Source organism: Cuculus canorus, chromosome 5 (genome assembly GCF_017976375.1).
Source record: "Cuculus canorus isolate bCucCan1 chromosome 5, bCucCan1.pri, whole genome shotgun sequence".
Classification (NCBI taxonomy): Eukaryota; Metazoa; Chordata; class Aves; order Cuculiformes; family Cuculidae; genus Cuculus; species Cuculus canorus.
The window spans coordinates 61,483,662-61,504,424 of record NC_071405.1 but is presented as its reverse complement, the minus strand read 5'-3'; the positions used below and the strand labels follow the sequence as shown (position 1 = coordinate 61,504,424).

At 38.3% G+C, this 20,763-nt stretch overlaps 1 protein-coding gene across 4 annotated transcripts in view; it reads left to right on the top strand.

The window, feature by feature from the left end:
- STXBP6 (syntaxin binding protein 6) overlaps positions 1-20,763 on the top strand; it is a 110,547-nt gene that overhangs the window by 9,857 nt on the left and 79,927 nt on the right. The window contains exon 1 of one of the 4 annotated variants that reach the window (XM_054068705.1): positions 11,861-11,988. The exons of 2 other annotated variants lie outside the window; for them this stretch is intronic. The gene's annotated coding sequence lies outside the window, so the exon portion shown is untranslated. Of the gene's footprint in view, positions 1-11,860; positions 11,989-17,683; positions 17,964-20,763 lie in introns of those variants that run through there. One more of the 4 variants, XM_054068701.1, reaches the window with a different exon arrangement.

Sequence of the window (20,763 nt, the reverse complement as noted above, 5' to 3'; positions counted from 1 at the left end):
TAATGCTCTGATGGAATCTCAAATATGGCATTTAACATCTTAAAATAAAAGTAAAACCTGTGTTCCCAGTATGACATTTTAACTCATAGTCTTTGTTTGACAGAAGATTAATATGCCAGCCCTTAAAGGAGGAAGAAACCAAAATGCCTGTACCTTGATTAAAGAATCTAGTAGATGCGAACTCTGTGTAGGGCACCTTGAGATTCTCAGAAGAATTGCATAAAAGAAGCCTAGTTTCAGGTTCTGTTCAGTTGCTAAACAGTGTTCAAGAAGCGTGCAGTTAAAGTATTCTAGACTCTGGCGGCTTTCAATTTTTTTTTCTTTAAACATCAGGCATCTTAACCTTCTAAAAAGGAAACCTCAAGGATAGCCTCTGTCAGCTAAGGAATGTTTTGATTCTCTTTATTTTTCTCTATAAAAGAAGGAAGAGTGTGTGTGTGTGTCTGTATAGTATGTGTGCATACACATACGTTTTGGACTTAGTTGTGTCATGTAAAATAAGCCTGCTTTTTTGTGGTGGTTATTCCTGTGAAAAAGTAATTATTTGGAGTGGGAGAATGAGTGCTTATGATGTGCTTTGTAGACTCCTTTGTCATGGTTCCAGATGTCTGTGGGTCCAATCCTGCTTCTAGTTACATGTGTGTAAATCTTCTAATTGGTTCTTCATACAGAAATGACTACTTACGCATGAGAGTGTGCAGGACTGGGCTGAGATGAGGCTTGATCCTCTTGTCCTTAGAGTGCAGTAACAGTTGCTTCTGCATTGCTCTTGGGGGATGATAAGAACATGTTTGCAACTTTGCTGCTTCTTCTCCACCACTGGTTTATTAGGGAGCTCACTCAGTTTTCTGGATGTTTGTTTATTTGATGTTTGTCCCCTGTGGAAGCTTGTGAAGCAGTGTGTAGTCAAGATGCTGAAATAGTTTGTGATTAGGTGCTTGTTTAAAACAGTAACAGCTGATGTCTTCAAGTTATTTATCTGAAATCTTGGAGCAACTTTAAACATTGACTGTCTTTTGTGTATCAGAGTAGTTTTGTTATTCATTCAAAAGCTAACTCTGTATGGTTTGGGATTTGTTTTTTGCATTCCATGTAGTAACTGTGACAAGCACAGGAGTGGGTTGTGTTTGCTGATGACTCAGGTATGACTTTGAGTGCTGGGTGAATCTAATTTACAGCCCCCTCTCAGAGAAGTGATCAGGCTGAGGAATGCAGATCTGCAACACCTGTAGCGCTGACCTGGCAGTTGAGGTCCCACAACCGCTCACAAGATGCTGAACTCTCCTTTAGATCCATGAGCTGGGTGTGGTGAACCCTCATTTGCTGCTGAAGGAAATGACCTAGAGTGAGCTGTTTAAGGTCACCTTATACTTCAGTGGTGAAACTGTGATAATAATGCATATTTGTTTCCATTTTTATAGATAGTGTATCAGACTTTATTTTTATTTTTTTAAGCAATTCAGTAAAAGACTTGAAATCAACTCAGTGTGCATTTGAGGACTCTTGGTATTTGAATTTGTCGATGTATGCCAGGGAGAATCTTGTCCCGTTGGTAAGACAAACTTTTCCTTTCCAGTTTATAATAGATCAGTTACTTATGTTTCCAGAGTAAAATAAGTGATGATGTATATGGACTGTTAGGTTTTCTGCCTCTTTCTTTGTGCATCCGTTGTGTCTTGCTCTGTAGTCTGTCATAGTTTGTGCACATACCCTGTCTCTCAACAAGAAGGGAATGGACTTTCACAGGTGGAGCAATAAAGCTGCCCATGTGACGGTGTAGTGTCTGGGTGTTTCGTAGGGACCTGGTTTGGTAGCCAGAGTTACACAGGTGCATTTACTCACTTCCTGCTGGTGACTAAGCAGTAAATCCAGAGTTAGTTTTCTATATGTTGCCTCCACTACGTGGCTTTATTTAATGTACTAACAGCATCGGCTTGTCTGAACTTCAAGACATGCACAGCTGTGACATGAGTGCTTGTATTCGTTTTTGCTTTATTATTTCAACATCCTCCCTCCTGCTTCCAAAAGGGTGGTAGGAGATAGAGATGACAATTTATGTCTATTATGGCTTTGAAAGGGAACCTTGTTCTTCTGAAAGGACGGTAAATGTATAATTTTGCTGGCAGTAAGAGAAATACCCTTTTTATTTTGTTCAGTGAGCTACCATGAGGTGAGGAATGGGGAATAGTAGAGATCAGAAAAGTAGAACCTGAACTATGGTATAGTGTATTGTAATAAGAGTTTTCTGAATAAACTCTTCTGAAAATGGGAAATAGATATTATAGGACTTTTGGAAAGTGCAGCAGCCCCCCTATCAACACATCTGAGACAGAAGGAAGTAAGGCTTCAGTACCACCGAAACACGAGAGGTGCAATGAGTAGCCTTCTTAACATTGAGGTGTGGAAGCTGTTGGAGGTGTTTGATTAATGAACCAGGTGCACTGGTTTGACTGTCCTCCTCAGATAAGGATTATTCCCCTGACCTTGTCTCAGCTGTGTGTTACTCTTGTCTAATCTTGCTCTTTATATTTTCTACCTTTATAATTTTGTCAATTCTTTCATCATTTCTCATCTTGTCATCCTTTGTATGTACCTTTAATCACCTGGCTGCCGTCTTTCAAACATCACTTAGTGGTCCCCTGGGATTTCTTAAGGGACTCAGTAGGTCTGTATTTCCCTGTCATACCTTACCTTAAATATTAACTTACGCATCTTTGGACAAAAAAAATTGACTAGAGATTGATTTCCTCTGTTGACAGGTTGAATTTGGGAATGCAAAATGGAGGGAGGACCCTGGAATTTTGTTAGATAGGTAACTAAAAGGTTGCTCCTTATGCCATAGGGGAGCAAAAGAAGCCAAAGCAGTGCCAGTGCTAAAAGGAGGAAATAGGAATGAATGTTCGCTAAAATTAAGAAAGACAAAGTTAGGGTGGGAGATGGTTATTTGTTTCAGAGTAGGTTGCTGGCAAGTCTAATGTATGTATTTTAATGTTGTGTTGAGTATTCTCTATGTAGTAAAGCTGGAAATTGTAACAGCATACATCTTTTGGGTTTCTTTTAGCCTTTCATTGAAAGGAGCAGTTGATTTCAGCGTAGGATTACCTGTATAACAAGGTACAGGACATTGAAGGGCTGCCTTCTCTTCTGATTGGTATTTTTCCTTGTTCTTAAAAGTCTACGCAGTCTAAATACTATTAATATCTCTACCATATGTCTGAATTTTCTATTGTGCTTCTTTAAAGTTAACCCTTTACAAATGATTTTACTATACAATATTTGTAAATTAATTAGACGTTTAGTGAACCTGTATCTTTACATACCCATAATGTGCAAGTATTTTTGTTTCATGTTTAATATTCTTTGAAAAGTAGAACTTAAATCAAATATGAATTAGCTTAACTTTAGGTATCTGCTCTTATAGAGAGTATGAAGCTGAATAAAAACAATGGTCTGTTTGCATAGCTTCATTTTGTTACACAGAATGGAAGCGTTCTGAGCTCTATTATGTTTTGGATGGATAATATAAATTGTGGTAGGTGATTTATTGTTTGCTTTGCTCTGTTGACAGAATACCTTTCTTTTTTGTCTTTGAACTGAAGGAATGGCTGAGGCAAAAAATATTTCTTTGAAGGTTTTTGGCAGGTTTGTTAACACTACTAGATCCTCGCTTAATTCCAGGTGGAAATCTTTCAGTTCTCTTTGAGTTTCCTATGAAATTGTTCTTTCCTTTGTTAAGCAAGTAGTCTCTCAAATATATAAATTATGGTAGAATTGTCAAGCTGAGCAAGCAACTGAAAAAAAAATATTTGCAAAGAATTGAAAGTATGCGTGTCTCTATTAGGGCTATACTCACATTTTTCTGATACCATCCTAATTTGAAAAAAAAACATCTCTTGCTTTTTTCTTTTGCTGTGCAGATGGCCATACAAAAGATTGCTCTTTGAAGAAAGAATAAAACATCACTAGGCATAGTAGCTAAAAGCACAGAACGCACTTAACTCCTCAATCTCAAAATATCTCCCTGGTGTGGATTTAAAAGCAGCTGTCACAATGATGTATCTTTTGCCAGATTGGTATCCTTGTAAAATGAAATCAAAGCCTTTTAAGAAGTTGAGAATGATAGTTGTATCATACTGTGTGCCTACACTCGTGGCTCTTGCATTATAGATGCTGAGTTTTCCAGAGTTGCCTGTATGTTCTTGTGATTCTTCGTGTATGAAATTTTCCTGGAGAAACACAAGGTTCTCCAATAGTAATAGTTTCTTTAGCCTTTAAGACATGTATACTTTGCAAATGAAGCACTTTGTTCCTTTCTTCAGGCAAATGAAGTAAGGGAGTAATGTGTCAGAGGTTTGGGTTTTTTGACCTAAAAAAAATAATTCTAAGCTTTCCGTCTCCCTGTATCACCCCCTCCCGCCCCGAGCATTTTGGGAGATTAATTTTGAAAGTTCAGTCAACTCCTGTTTTTCTTCTTTGAAATCTTTCTGACATATAAGCAGGAATTTTAAGTACTGCAACACTGATAGTATCCTACTTTTTAAAGCATTCTGTGCTAGTAAATCTTAATGAAAACATCTGAATGGTAGCTAGGTTCAGCTACCATAGAGCAGAATGACCAGAAGAAAGCCTGTGTATATATGTGCATGTACTCATTCTGTCATCAGACCCTGTTAAGGATAATGTTTAATGGGTCTCCTTTTATTGGAACTTCTTTGCCTATCGTGTGTTGTGGTTCATTGGTGGCCTCACTGTATCTGTTACGCTGCATATAGTCTGTTAGTTTATATTTTGGCTCAGCATCACTCCTCGGATGCCTACTGTACATCTGCACTGCACATAAACGCCATTTAAAAAAACACCTTTTAATCTTTCTCATATCTGCCAAGGCTTGAATTCAGACATTTGAGTTTGTAGTTTTGTTTGGTTTTTTTTTTTTTTGCTGTGGCTTGGGAATTGGTTGTGCAACTGCAGTGAGGAATGGGGATCCTGCTTTGACCTGAGGTATTGATCAAATGGAAGAATTCTGTAAACTAGGTAGTCTTTACTTTAGTCAGAGTAGGGATGAAAATGTTATTTGCAAAGGGATGTGTGTGACTTGGAATGGGTCTGCCTAATTATCTTTGTGGAGTATGGCTGATATTTTGTTTGGTTGTGTTTCTTTGCTTTTGTCTGTACTGTGTTTAACATGTTATATTAATGATAAGGTCTATGATAAAGTACGTGGCTGAATCATTCCTGCATTCTGCAAGAGCTACTGGAAGAGCTGTTAAATATGAAGAATTACCGGTGAAGCTTTAAGTACCTGTTCTGAAGATCTCTCTCAGGGATTTATCCAGTTGTTGAACATAGTGAGCACAGGGCATAATTAACTTTAAAGATACTTATGTATAGAATAGGATCCTGGCACCCTGTTGAATGTATGACAGTTATGGGTTTTCTTCCTCTTGGAGGAAGAAATTTCTCCTTTCTTGTTAGTCTGCCCTGACCCTGTTGCAGGCTTGTCTTCATGTGAAAATAAGACTTCCCTTCTTTTCCTTTTCTTTTCTCCTCCTTCTTAATTTTACGATTTCTTATTCTGCTGTCATGTATTTGGATTGTTTTTCTTTTATCTCCTGTTCCCTCCCTTCACTAAATTTCACTTGGGTAAGGGTGATTGAAAAAACTGTAGTTGCAGCAGAGTGCTTACTCAGGTTACAGCACAGTTAGTGTGGATGTCTGATATTAAAAGGAGAAGACTTTAAAGAAAGAAAAATGTCTTAAGCTACCAGCAAAAACATACAAAACCTTGATGTTTAACATAAAGTGTAGAATGTCATGCATATTGCATCGAAGAGTACTGATCACAGAGGAATATTGACAGTAATCTGAGTAAGATTTTAACAGTACTGAGACAAATTTATAGTTGATGAAAATTGCTTTAAAATTACTTCCCTTTGATTTCATTGTACATTCTCACAGCTCTCTGCCCTTCCCACGGTATCATAACAGGGCTCAAAAGAAATGTGAGTTAAGCCATTTTTCTTTCCTTTCAGAAATGAACAGAGGAGAGGGTTGTGTTTCTGGTGAAGACAGCTCTAGAGCTGTGTACAAGGCAATACTAGATGTGAATTGTTCTTATTGCAGTAGTGAAAAAGAGGTCAGAGCAGTAAATGATTCTATTGTGTATCAGCCAAGACAGCTAAAGAACAGTAAACATTTGGGTTTGATCTTGAATCTGATTTGCAAAGTTTATTTAACAAGGCTACCTGCTTTTATAGTAGTGGAGCAGGAACTTGTGGCAATTACAAGGTGAGTAGTTTCCATATGTGCCTTCCTCAGGTGTCTGTACCTTGGGTTTACTGAGTAGCAAATGCCTTCAAGCAGTTAACATGTTTGCAGAAGGTAGAAGGAATAATACATACATTTGAATACTCAGCAAACATTTATCCTTTATTTTAGGCAAATTCATGGGTGTCACAGTAAACCTATAAAGCACCAGATATGCTGGTACACTGAAAACACGTCTCCTCAGCGTGAACACAGTTATATGAGCTGGCATCTTGACTACTGGGAAATAAGATCCTAAGAAGGCAGAGAAAACCTGACGGTGTTTGAGGGGCCTAGTTCTTTCTGTCTGTGTTTCAGAACCAGCTAGCAGCATCTTTGCAGTGCAAAGGAGGAGAGAATTGGCCAATCTTCCTGTGAGCGCTTCAGAGTCCATGCTGACTGGGTTTGAAAGCGTTGTATGAAAAAAATCCTGTAATCTGCCGGTAGACTAACGATAGAGGTAGGGACCAAGACTGAAGTGTGCTTTTATCTGTTTTGCTTGTTGACAGATATAAAAATGAAAAACAAATTACACGGGCTTGAAAGGAGGATGAAATTGATCTTTCATCATAACTGAGGACAGCAGTAGTAGCCAGAATGGCCTGTTGATTTCAAGCAAGCTGTGCGGTGTCGATTTACAAGCCCCTACAGAGGTAGAACTACATAAGTTTGTTTATGAAACTCAGGTAACTTGAAGAGGTTGTGGGTGTTTGTTTCACATGGGACCTTTGTTCTTCCTTTCACCTATATCACACCTTCCATTCATATTTTGAAGTTATACCTCCAGCTTCAGCCATATGCATTTGCAGTGCTGTAGGTTCCTCCTTGCCCCCTCTCCTTAAATAAGGATAAGTCAGATAATTGCAGTATGAAAGGTTGTTGTTAAGTAATAGCAGCCAGGGTGTTTTTATACAACTGTAAAACTGTCCTAGATTGCTCTCCCATCAAAACATTTTTCTTCAAACAAAACGGATTTATGGTTCTTGTTTTTGAAGTATTAAAAAATGCCGTCTACTAATATATTTGAGTTGGAAGAAATGGGCTTGACGATCCCCTTAGTTTAGGCATTTTTTTTTTAACTAAAGTTATGGAAGAAGTGGCAGTTGGTCACTTCTTTGGGGTGCACACCCAAGAAGTCAATAAAGTAGACTCGTGTGGATTGGAGTACATAATATTCCAGGTTTATGGCATTCAGATCCAAACCCTTGCCATAATTCTCCTTCTTCTACGCCATCTGCGTAGAGCTGCTCCCTCCCACCTAATAATGTTACCTTAGTAAAGATCCATAAAGTGGGGAATTCGGTACATGATATAATTTCCTATTTCAGCTAAGATCATTATCTCTTATTTTCTGTTTATTTAACTTGCGAAACAAAATTCGGGGATTTGAATTGCTCAGGCCATTCCTCAAAAGTATGTCCAAACGATAGGCACAGGACAGGAGTTACAGCTCGACTGAGTGGGAATAGAAAGTTGTTGAACAGACTGTAGTACTGTGGTAAAAATGACAGTTACTTCCTTTGTGTCTGGATTATTATAATAATGTTAAAAGATAAAGGATGTTGGTGCTGATTTAGCATGAAGGCAGACTTTTTTCTTAAACTGCATAATACAAAGAAATATTGCAGTAACTTGCAAAGGATTATGACTATATTGATAAGTTAGTTGTGCGATTTTATTTTTTTTTATTTCTTTTTTTTTCTTTCTGAGGTGGTGGTTCTGGTTCTGCTCACAGAAGAAGATTTCTGATATCTGCTAATGTGTGCAACAGTGAGACTGCCAGGAAGTGGGTCTCTAAAAATGCGGTCTTTTAAAGGAACCAAATGTTTCATTGCAAGCGTCTTTTTTTAATCTACAAGTCAGAAGGCATTAATGCTGTTTAGTGATTTGAGCTTACAGTTGTTTATGTTTTCAAAGAAAAGTATTGATGTCATACTGAAGCTTGCATAATGCTGGGGCTGTTTACTTAATGCTGATTATTTCTATGAGCTATTCTAGATTTTAGACTGAATTTGGTAGTGCCGGTACTTTGCATTGTCTTCTGGAAACTGAAGGGATCCTCTTTTCTGCATTATATTCCATATCCGAGTTTCAGAATAACTAAAGAACGTCCATTTGCCCACTATTTTCTATTAGTGGCCACAGCAATGTTCCTAGATATTTCCAGTTTGGCAAAACAAATTTATGAAGGTAATCAAAGAAAGGCCATTTCCAAATAGAGCAGGAGGAGAAAAGGAGTCTCCTCCTACAGATATTGTCACTACGACCCAGTGAGAACAGCTTCAAAGTCTCATCTTTGCATACAGGTTTTCTATTTTTCTTTTTTTTTTTTTTTCCACTTGTTTTAATACCATGGATATACTAAAGACAAACCTTATAAATCCTCTGTCGTTATATGTGGAAATGCTGTCTAAGAAGAAAAATGAGAACTGCATTAAGATTGACCTTTCCTGTTTGTTTGGGTTTTTTTTTTTCATATTGGAGCACTTTGTTTGTGTTATTAAGCAGCTCGATGGCCTAAAATGTTACTGTTTGTCAGTGCAATTCAAAAGATATTATGATTTTTTGGCTTAAAGGAAGAGTTGTGGTCTCTGCTCATAGATGATCTTTTTGTTTTGTGAGATTGTGCTATAGAAGGTGGTGACTGACACCTTGCATTTTCATGCAGCTTAAGGATGTTTTTCAGTTAATTTCCTTTGCTGTTCTTCATGGCAACTAATTCACGTTTTCAGTTTCTTGTGAATTACTGAAGGAAAGTTACATGGAATTATTATTACTTGGCTGTTTCTCTTGGCAGTGCTTAGTAAGCATGTGTCATCATCCCAGAAAGTCTGTTCAATTTAAGTCTAATTTTGGAAAAGAAGTAAAACCAATGGCTGTTTCTGTCTGGAACTTGCTACAGGGCAGAACCTTTGTAACAGATAAAATGCACCTAATTTCTGTTTGAAGAATTTAATAAGCATAAGAAAAAAATAATATGAGTTAGAAACTTATGTTTTCATTTGATTTCAGTTGTCACTGGAGAGTGACTGGATTCATTTAATGCTTCACCTAACCTCTCTTTATGAATGTGCTTTAAGTATGTCTTTCGTCTCCCTTTTTTGGATGCTTTGATGACACTATTGTGGATTTTTAGTTAAGTTAAAATGACAGCTTCAGTATAAACAACACTTTTCAAAGCCACTTTCAAATAGACATTGAAGAATTTTGTTTGAATCCTTGTAGATTGCATTAGTCCCCTTTTAGATCGCATTAATAAAGGAGTCCGTCTTATAACACTTGTCAGCATCACCATTTATCACATAGCAAACCATCTATTGCTTGATGTGAAAATGCTGAGCTATTCTAGCATGGGTACGTGTGACCTATGAGTCTGTTGCATACCTTTATCCTATGCATAAGTGACTGCAATTACGTTATGTGTCACAAGTATGGGCATTAACCCAATGTATAATACAGAATGCTGATGCAATAGAGTAATGCTTTGTGGAGTGATGTAATTAAGTGTGATGCAAACAGGATGTGTGTCTGTCAAACGTAAGAGGTGTATGTTCTTTAACGAGCACAAATAAATGGTTGTCTTTGGGAAGGCCAGATGTCTGGCATTTTGATCCATCGAGTGCTAGATGACAATTACCAAATTCTAATAGAAAGCACTTAATTTTTTTGTGTTTTAAGTGTAGGTTTAGAAGACGGAGGTCTGTATTTCTTTTAATGGCATTTGAACTAATTTTATATTAACATATGGACAATAGTTTCTGGTTTTAAAATGCCAGAATCTTAGTTTTATTACTGCTTTTTTTCAGATACCTATTCACTTCACATAGGCAGACAACTCGGTGGTGTTTGAGTTTGAACTGTTATATAGAAGCAACTAGGCTCGAGTGATATAAATTACATTAGTAGTAAGTAAGATAAAAGGATATTAAAACAAGCCAAGGAATAGCTTGTTTCTTTTTTTTTTTTTTTTTTTTTTTTTTTTTTTTTTTGTCTAGTATGCATGAAATGATGGATTCTCTTTGGTTTAGATAGGTTTACGAATGCCATTTCCTGGTTTCATCTTCTGGGAGAAAGAAATACCCCTGGAAGGAGTTTACTATGGGTTGGCATTAAAAACAGCTTGGAGAAATAACATTTGTAAACATATGCTGGAGCTGTCCCCAGACAGGACTGGGCCTTTTGAAATGCTTTCCAAACCCATTTTCTGAGTTTTAATACGAATTGAATTTTGTTCAGAACAAAATCTTACCCCCTCTGTAGCCCTGTCCCCAGAAATAAATTGATTTTTGGTTTTTTTGGTGTTTTCCTACTGCCAGTAATTCTTAACTGGTAGTTTGCCTGGCAGTAGTGCTACTCTATTTATCCTTTGTTGCTGTTTTCTTTTTCAAATCTCAAAATCTTGCCTCTTCACGAAAAGAATCAGTTTATTTTATCAACAAAGGAATATAACAGTACTTGTATTCAGTGGGCATTTATGCTCTTCCTTTATATATCCACTGACCGAAAGTGCAGAAAACCTGTGGGAAATAATGAGATCTTTGAAATTCACAAAAGGTTGTTACCAAATACGACCTCAAAATTTCTCATAACTGTTCGGGGAGAAGTTGCAGTCTCTTATTTTAAATATTGCTAGCATTTTGAGAGGTGGAATTCAAGTGTTAAGATTTGTATTTCTTTATTAATTTCTTCAAGTTTACGGGCCAGAATCTCCCTGATGCTCAGAAGACTGCCCATTGCTGAGCTGTATTGAGAGGGAACCGTACTGTGCCATGCAGCAATACTATTTTGTGCATAATTCTCCTTTCTGGCCTGCTTCATTTTGTCTTCACTTACACAGGATTATACCCTCAGGATGTTGATACATATTGAGAAGGATGAGTTGCAGTCTGAGCAGTTACTTCAATTATGCACGTCAGTTTTAGTGACACTGGTATGATGTGTTGGCCTCTAATTGTTGCATGATTGGTAAAGCAGTTATCCATTTCATGCTCTTGACATACAGTGGAAGACCTGGCAAGCATTCATGGGTCCTTTGGCTGCTATCTAATGTGAATTTCTTGGCAGTGTCACCAAACCAGTTTTTCAATGTGCTTTTATTAGACTAGAATTGCTCACGTCATTTTTCTTTCCCACTAAATCTTAGCTCGGAGTTAGTCAGAAAGACTAAGTATGTTCTTGCGATGTTGGTGAGCGTTTCAAAGAACATCATTAGTCACTTCACCTCAGCGTGAGGCTTACCTACAGGAGGGATGGTGACTGAGAGAGACGGTGTAGCCTTTCTAGGTCAAGCTCGAATCAGACTGCTGCTGTCATTCGGCAGAAGTTTTGCAGCCCTCCCTGTGAAGACCTCCATTTGCAGTTCTGAAGTCCTTGCTGCCCTCGCTAACCACAAATAAGCACAAAGTTTTTGGTTCAGTGGTATAGCTTTCAGATACATGCTGTTCTCCTTCCTGCTGCTGAGCTGCTGTGCTGGACAGTCACTTGCATAATTGCCTTTTCTTTGAAAAAGGAAAATAGCTTAGGCTAACTGCTGCTGCTAAATTGGATGTACGACTGTGTGCAAGCAATGGTTAGGCGCTTCTGTTTGCTTCTCTGCTCCCGTAGGTTGGCTGTCCTTCACTGGTAGCTTTCACAAATAGTCTCTCTTATGCTCTGCAATCGGTTACTTAAAACCTTCTGAAAGTAAGTAAAAATCAATTTTTTTTACTTGATTCTTTTTTTTTTTTTTCTTCCCTGTTGCAATGACACTTGGAATACCTGTGGTAGCAAAAAGCTGGAGTCAGTACGGGCTTTGGATCTCGCTTGCTGCTTCGTACTTCACTCAAGCTGTTGTTGATGTACATCATCCTTGGGCAAATAGTTGCTGATGGCTTTAAACTGCTGTTTTATTTCTCACCTTGGTTAAACTTGCCCAGGTGCCCAGGGGGGTGGCAGCTCCCTGTGGGCTGGGCACCAGGAGTGGTGGCGGCTTCTCCTTGAGGCATTGGGCACCTCCTTTGGGATGAGAGTAAGCTGAGGGTAGGTCCAGAGATGGGGGACAGGATCAGGCCCATTGAGGGGAGCGGTAGCCGCGCAGAGCAGGGCTGATGTGGAGTCCTGGGCTGTGGGCAGGGAGGAGTGATTCCCAGGAAGCTGGGCAGGGCCAGTATAGCCTGTTAGGGTCCTGACAAAACCTGTACGAAATTGTAGATGTAAAGTTAAAATAACTGACAGAACTGTTTGAAATGCCTATTTAAATAGGAGTGGGTTTAAGTGAAAAAATTAAGAGGCTGCAGAAGCCCCGGTGGCAGTCAGGTGTGTAGAAAACTGCACTGAGGATATCTTCTAACACAAAGATCATTAACATACTAGCAATCTTTTTTTGACAACGTAAACTATAGCTTTTTAAAAATTTAGCTATGTTTTTGAAATGCTTATTTTAAATTTACTATCTATAGCAATAAAAAATACTGTATAATTTTAATATTTCTCCTTATGTATCTCTGCTGATACTTTCAATGTACAATCTTCTTTTTTTGGTCAGGTTTAATTTTATGGAAATAACAGCTTGCCATCGCTTGTTTGCTTATATCTTCTTGCCATATTGTAGTCTACATTTTAAACCTTGGCTGAGAAAAGAGAATTACTTGGTTGTCAATGTCTTTTCTTTCTCCTTTATGCTAAATAAGAATTACCATGTGTAGAACTTTGTTCATGTGATTGATGTGCCAAAGATCATATAGTTTACAGCAACAACAAAATGTCTTGAGAGTTTTTCTGCACTGTTTTAAGGTAGTAGTAAGATGACTTGTTTTTTGCCCTTAGTTGTACATAAATGAAGTTAGTAGTGCAATGTATTTATCTCATTATGGGTGCTATGTAAAGCAAATTGTTCTGTGAGAGTGTTTTTTTCTGGTGTACCACAACTGCCTATTCCATTTGGGAGAAATTTGTTTGCTTATTTACTTTATTTAATGTAGAAAGCAGACATCAAGTGGCATAATTCTAGTATTGCTTTTCATAGCTCTGAGACTGGAATAATTTCAGATTTAGTGGGAAGAACGCAGTGGGAACATGCCAAAGTCATTTCTCTAAACCCAGCAGCTCTCTGGCTATCAGGCAGTAATCAGCTGATGGACGTGCTGGTGTATTGAACTTGATAAGTTATAACTGACCTCTAGCTATTATGTTTGGTAGTTTTGTAGCTCTGTCAGACAGCTGACAGTGCCATTAATAGAACCCAGTTTAACAGTCACTTGTTGATTATTTACTGCTAAAGTAGAAAATCAAGGATGGCAGTCAGGTGGTGGTTATAGCGTGTTTTGGGGTTGCATTTTTCATATCAAATAAGCCTACAGTTTACTAAGGAACTGGTTACATGCATCATACAGTGGTACTGAACTCTTAAATCACCAGCTCAAGTTACAACTGTTTCCTCAGATGAGTAAAGGCATACCTTTGTTGGTTAATTGCCATAGGGTGGTTTTTCTGGATTGTTAACATTTCAGCTACATGGATGCATGTCTCTTCTTGCATTCTGTATGACAGCTGTGAGAAAGATCTTTCTTCTGCAGTACCGAACAAGTATCTAGGGCATTAAATAAAGACCAGCCATCCCCTGAAATGCTAGTGAAATTTAGTATATTTGAGGATAAATAAAATAATTTGACGTGAGTTTTTTCTGATGGTGTGTTTAGAGATGATTTTCCATCCCATGGATTTCACTTAACTTCCATTAATGTTTTGAAGTGCCTAGTTTTCTTCACTGGGATACAAATTAGATACACCTGAAAATAGTGTTGTAAAAGAAACCGGATAGGAAGGAGGAAGTATTGTGTTAGAAAACAATGAGCCATGTGCAAAGGAGGATACATTGATGACAGAAGGTGGGGGAGGATGCACAACGTGTGTATCATAAATACATTTATCTCTGTTGACCATGTCGATAATGGCATTCTCTGCATTTTAGCGGTAGACACAAGTATTTTATTTAGAAGGACACAGCAAATATGTAGAGGTTACTTCTCTTAAGTTAGCATAACTCTGTTGATGTTATCACAGTGTGTAAAGAGAAAAACTATTTAAGAAAATAATTTACTAACAAGTTTTTCTAAATGAAAACAATCTACTGTTTTGAGGTTTGATGTCAAACTGAACAGTGCTGAAAATTACTCCTATACTTGGCCTTAGTTTAATTTTATGCCACAAGAAACAAATAATATCAGGTTTTGCTGCTATGGAAGTAAACTTTAAAGGCAGAAACCTGAATATTTAGAAGTTATACATGTTTACAGATCATAACTGAGAAATTATATCCTTATTGGCAAGACAGTGTTTTCTTCTTCCTAAATAAATTGTTCAAGTGTTGGCAGCATCCACTGCAATTTAAGTCTTAACACCTAATTGTTTAGAAAGGGGAAAGGCAGGAGCGTGACTATCGCGCTGTATCTTCGGTATACAAACTGAAGCCAGATTATTTTATTTTTTTCTATATTTTTTTTTTTGAGCAAGACACGCTGAAGGAATTAATTCATCATAAACAAAACATCTGTCTCCCCAGCAATTTTTTGCTGGGATCAGAATGAGTCATGGGCTCGGGAACTGTGCTGGTCTCAGCACAATGAAATCACCAGAAGACTGAAGGATTTTCACTGTGCTTTCCAAAAATAAAATTTATATTATGAACTCAGTAAAAATTACTTCCTTTCTACACTTGCACATGGTCCTCTACTTTTGAGCCCTTATAATACTAGAAACTCTCTTCCAGGAGAGCAGTTTCCTTTTCTTCCACGTTAAACAGATTGAAGGGACTTGGACAAAAAATTCTGTACCAGTAAAAGTAAGGAGCTGAATGCAGTGAGAAGGAATGAAGAATATGGCAAGAGTGGTGAAAAACAGCATGTTGTTGTCAGTTCAGTTTTGACGTAAATTTATATGTGGATGAATTCCATAATTGGGGGGGAAAAAGTACAAAAATGTTTCAAAGAAAATCAGATTCTCAGCACAAACAACTTGAAAAGGAGTATTATGGCACTAATATACAGATAATTATTTTTGCATATGAAGCTGTTCTCTTCAGCATTTGCTTTCTTCTGAGGTTTTATTTGTGAAACGTTAGTTTATTAATCTAGTTGAGTTATGTTTCATTTAAAAGAAGAAATTGAGGTGATTCTTTCAGTACCTCAGTCCATTCCTTATAAGTTTTGAAGATGTAGTAAGTTTTGAACTGCTGTCTAGTGAGGATATTGTATAGCTGTATTTTCCGGATTTGGCGCTGTATACTTTTGGGTTGGCATAATTACCTTGCACTTGCACTTTCCTTTTAGATACTTTATTAAATTTCTGCATTTGATTTATATGGAAACTGATCCAGTCACTTAAAAGAAGGTAATTTATTTTATACTTAGCTCCTGGATCGCATGTGGCTCCTGAGATCTTTTGTTACCACAGTGGTCAGTGTGCCCTGTATCTGGGTCTTTTGCATATATTCCCACATTCAGATTCATTATTTGGCAATCTCATTAAGCAATGGGAACCTGTACTCCAGCTATTAATCATAGGCCCACCCATGGTCTCATTTCCTCTTCAGGATCTGATTTTCTGTGGGAGTTTTAATTTTCAAAGTTTCATTTATTTACATTAATATGTCTTGGAGACAGCTGCACAGAAATTGAGAGATGAGGCTTATCATAAGACTCTTTAAAGCATGAACAAATTACTTGCGTACTTGCCAAGGCTGTTAGAGCACGAAAGTATTATCACTGAGCGACTTCCCATGTCTTTCAGCCTCATCCCGTTGCCTAGACAGCCCCCGGCATAGCTATAGCTCAAGTTGATAAAGCCCAAGCCTGGATTTCACCTCATCCTAACCATTCTCCATAACATGACCTTTGTGGAGCCCCTGCAGTGCTGCTGAGTGGAGCATCCACATTTCTGCAGCAACAGAATCAGGCAAATCAGCTCCTGAAGCAATGTCTTGGTTTTATTTAGAGACTGCAGGTTTAAAAAAGAAAAAAAATTCTTAGGTTCTGAAATTCAATGTTTGGTACCTTATAAGTTCATTTCAGTGATGGACAGGAAGTGCCTTTTCTCCATATGAAACCTAATCAGACATGGTGCTGCCTTCTTCCACAGCCCCATTTCGTATCCGTTGCCGGAGGTGAATGAAGTATCTCTTCTTCCTGGCTGGGCTGGAGTCTTTAGCAACTGTTGTGTTTTGCTCACGTTCTTAGGAGGAGCCCTCTTTTCTTGGATCCGAGTGTGTGTGATTGTACTTGGATGGGAGTGTTGTACCTTTTCATATTATCTCAGCCAGAGGGTCAGATAGAAAGAGAAGAAAAACATTACTTTCATATTTTTGTACTTGGATGGAACGAACACAAGGAAGTGGGGAAACTTCTCCCTGCCCAGAGGACATATTTTGGGATAGAATCCATTTGAAGTCATAGCCTTGAAACAGTGAGCTTCCTTTTTCAGCAAGAAGCCACTAAGCATGGGTAACTCTCAGTGAAGTTCTCCACTTTGCATCTACTGTTGCCTGGATAACAAATCACTGTTTTTGAAACAAAATTGTGTAATAACTGTACACAGACTTACTCTCTGAACTGTCACCAGCATTAGCTGTGTCACCACTTGTTCACAGAGTAAGCTCTGATGATAAATGCCAGAATTGCAACATACTGTGTCTGTCTCTGACAGGAGTAGAGTTCCCCAAGAGTTTTATAGAAAGCCATCTCATTTTAAAATGCAATTAAGAAGCACAGACCAAAGCATATTATGCTTGCTCCGTGCATATCCTTGACCAAATCTGCAGGGCTGCAACATCTTCATCTCCACTGAATAAGTTTTAAAGATCTAGCTTTCTTAACTGGTATTTATACCATCTGTTTTCATTACTTGGACTGAGTCTTTCTACCCAACAAGGTGAGCAGGCAAACGTTACCTTCTAAAGAACCTAAGTCACTAGTGAGGTGCTGGTAGGGGGTGCAGAGGATCACAGCTGAGAAATGGTGTGAAGGCAACATGGCAAGTGATGTAAAAGACAGAATACCCACCCTATATCCACCCCAGTTTTTCATGTTAGGACTTATAGCAGGCTCATGTGTTTTGTCAGTAGGAGCTATTTTCGGGCGTATGAGGACAAGAAGGTGAGTAGGAAGTGCCAAGATGCTAAATCATGCTTGACCGAGCTGCCTTCTGTGATGAAACTACTCCCTCAATGCATGAGGGGAGAAATCTGGAGGCTGAACAAAATGAGGACATATATAATCCCAGTAAAATTTATTTATTCCTCTTCTGATGTCATCATAGCACTTTGAGAAGTGGGGCTTTACAATCATACTCCCCCCTGCCTTTCTTTTTTTTTTAATATATATAGCTCATCCTCAGTTTTTTTCTTCTTCTGGTAGATTGTGGGTTCTCTCTGCTGTCCTGCTAGGAGGTAGTGATGTGACATGGGCTGAAGAAACAAGTTTTACCTTTTCATCTGGAATGTGGAGAATTTGTCTTTTTAATGGCAAAATGCTTCATAACTTTGCCACCTACCAAGAGCTACCTAATCCAGGACTTCTCACACTTGGAGTTGTTGTACTTTCTTGATTTGTTAATGGTACTTCAATGAATGTTCCCTATATCTCTCTTCTCTTCTTCACCGGAGGAAGCTAGGATTATTCTCTTCTGTAAGTTTCTTGACTGTACTCGTACTGTTTTGACAAACATATGTTTGTTTCACCTATATCTTTTCTTCATTGTGACTGCGTATAGGGTAACTGCTGGTTACTATCTAGATTTCAAGTCTGTTAAGGCAGGTGCAGTAAGCTTTTTCTTTATTATGCACTTCATGTTGCCAAAGTGCTGTTTTCAATGTGGATCAACCAGGCACAGAAATGAGCCTTAATATAATTTTCTCAAAGTTTTTGATTATGCTGTTTTTCTATAAATTCTTCTGTAACTATATGTAAGTTACCTTAAATATGCAAGGATATTCTTAGGTGGCAGAAGTTGTAAATATGTATTGTGAATTTAAGCCACCTGTATAAGTTCTCAAGCTTCTTTGCCAAATCTTGTTAGTTACTGTGAAATGAACATGTTGAAAGTAAACCATTGTAGTGATTTAGTCTAGTGAATGGGCAAGTATCGGGTTCTGAAGCCAGGTTTATTTACGTACTGACTGTGTGAAATAAAAAGTAAAGTGAAAGCTGAAGATAAAGCAAAGTTATCAATACCTTTATGATTTTTTTGTTTTATATTGTTGTTTTACATCTGCAGAATATATGAAAGGAAAAGCCTATAGTAAAGAAATTACTTGGTCTAACATAAGATATACTTGTAAAATTATCTGGTTGTAGGCTGTAATAAGCTGTTAATTACTGACTGGACCCAGCTGCTTTCAACTAGGTATGATGATTGTTGGACTACTTGAAAGGCAAGGTAGTTTAATAACGGGCAGAAAATCAACCCCCTCCTTGCCCACACCACCTCAGGTGTTGGTCCACAGATTTGAGGCTCTCAATGTGGAGGACGGACCAGAGGAAAACGCGGAGGAAGATGCACTCATATCAGAGCAGGGTCAGAGACTGAACCGATGTGAACGCACCATTGCTATGACCGGGGCAAGGACCGATAGGAGAGTCATAGTAGTAGGACGGTTGTCAGGAGTCAGGTGTTAGGGAGAAGACTTCTCCAAAACACCTTATAGGTAATAAAAGGTCCACTGCGAAGGTGACGCAACCAGCAGCCCACTAATGCATGAAGCTTGGATAACAAGCAGGAGGAGCTGGAAGCTTTCAACCATGCTGCTTGAAAGCTATGATCTTGTTGCCATCACAGCAACGTGGTGGGACAAGTCCCATGACTGGAATGTGGCTATCGATGGCTACAGGCTGTTCAGGAGAGACAGACTGTGAAGGAGGGGTGGAGGCATTGCCCTGTATCTCAGGAAAGGGATAGAATGTGAAGAGCTGTTGTTGAAGAGTAGCCACAAACAGCTTGTGGGTAAAATTTAAAAGACGGAAGAACCAACAGGAATCTTGTGATTGGTGTTTACTATAAGCCACCCGATCAAGGAGAGACAACTGATGAAGCCTTCTTCCTCCAGCTACAGGAGGCTTCGCGCTCACAAGCTCTCATCCTACTCGGGGACTTCAACCACCTTGACATATGCTGGAAAAGTAGCACGGCAAGCGTAGGCAATCCAGGAGACTCCTGGAGTGCGTTGAGAATAATGTCTTAGTCCAGCTGATAGAAAGCCCTATCCAAGGAAAAGCAATACTGTACCTTATGGTCCAATGGACCAATACAAACAAACTCATCATTGACATTAGGATCAGTGGCAGTGATCATGCACTGGTGGAGTTCAGGGTCCAGCGGGATATGGTACAGGTGAGGAGTATAGTCAGGACACTAAATTTCAGGAAGGCAGACTTCCAGCTCTTCAAGGAATTACTCAGTTAGGACCCCCTGGGACATGGTCCTCTGAGACAAGGGAGTGGAACAAAGCTGGAAAATATGTAAGGAAGCTCTCCATAAAGCGCAAAAGCACTCAGTCCCCATATGTAGAAAATCAGGCTTTTCATATTTTTTTTTAGATGATTTCTGGCATTAAACAGTTTGAAGGTTGGAGATGTCTTCTTGTCAGTAATATCAGTGTTTACAACTCAGTACTAGATGTGGGACATATTAAGTTGATTTTGGCACAAAATCATTGCAGAGGATTTGTTGTTGTGGACATCAATTACTTCTGAATTTGATAGGGAAAAGATTGAAATTCTTAGTCTGTTTGAAAATATATATTTATAAATTCTATGTATTTTTGTTGCTATAATTGTCTTCGTATAGCCTGTGGAGTTATATTGAGAGATGATATTTCAGGGCCCACTGTTTAGAGAAAATTATTCACAGCAAAGCTGCAAGTGGATTAAGATTGGAAAGATATCTGATGCAGTGATTGAGATGGTATTTTCTGGGATCAGTCTAATGGAAGATGTATATTGTGTGGTTTGGTTTTTCTTAAACAGTTCTCCCACTTTGACTCATAAAATGGTTACATACCTGAGGGTTATAAATGTAAGTTCTGTGTGCAAGAAGCATAAAATCGCTCCTAAATTTATGAAATGAGTGTTGCAGAGTTTTCATGTTGTATCATCCTATCCTGTCCCCTTTCCTTGCATAGAATGTTTCTTACACGAGCTTAGGTGGCACTGTTTGGTCCACCTTCTCAAGCCACTATGTTGTGTTATCTCAGTTAGGCCTGGAAAACATATCTAGTTATTTTAAGTGAAAACATTGAGAAGGGTATTCCACTATCTCTCTCTCCTGGGAAAAGGTAAAAAGACATAATGGAAAGTACTAGAGAAGGATGTGTTTGTTTGGTTTGGCTGTCTGGTTTCCCCTCTTTCATCCCTCACTGTGCTGTTATACTGTTTATCTCTGAATTTAGTGTAGAACTGTAAAATGTTACTGTGTATTTTACAGGTATCT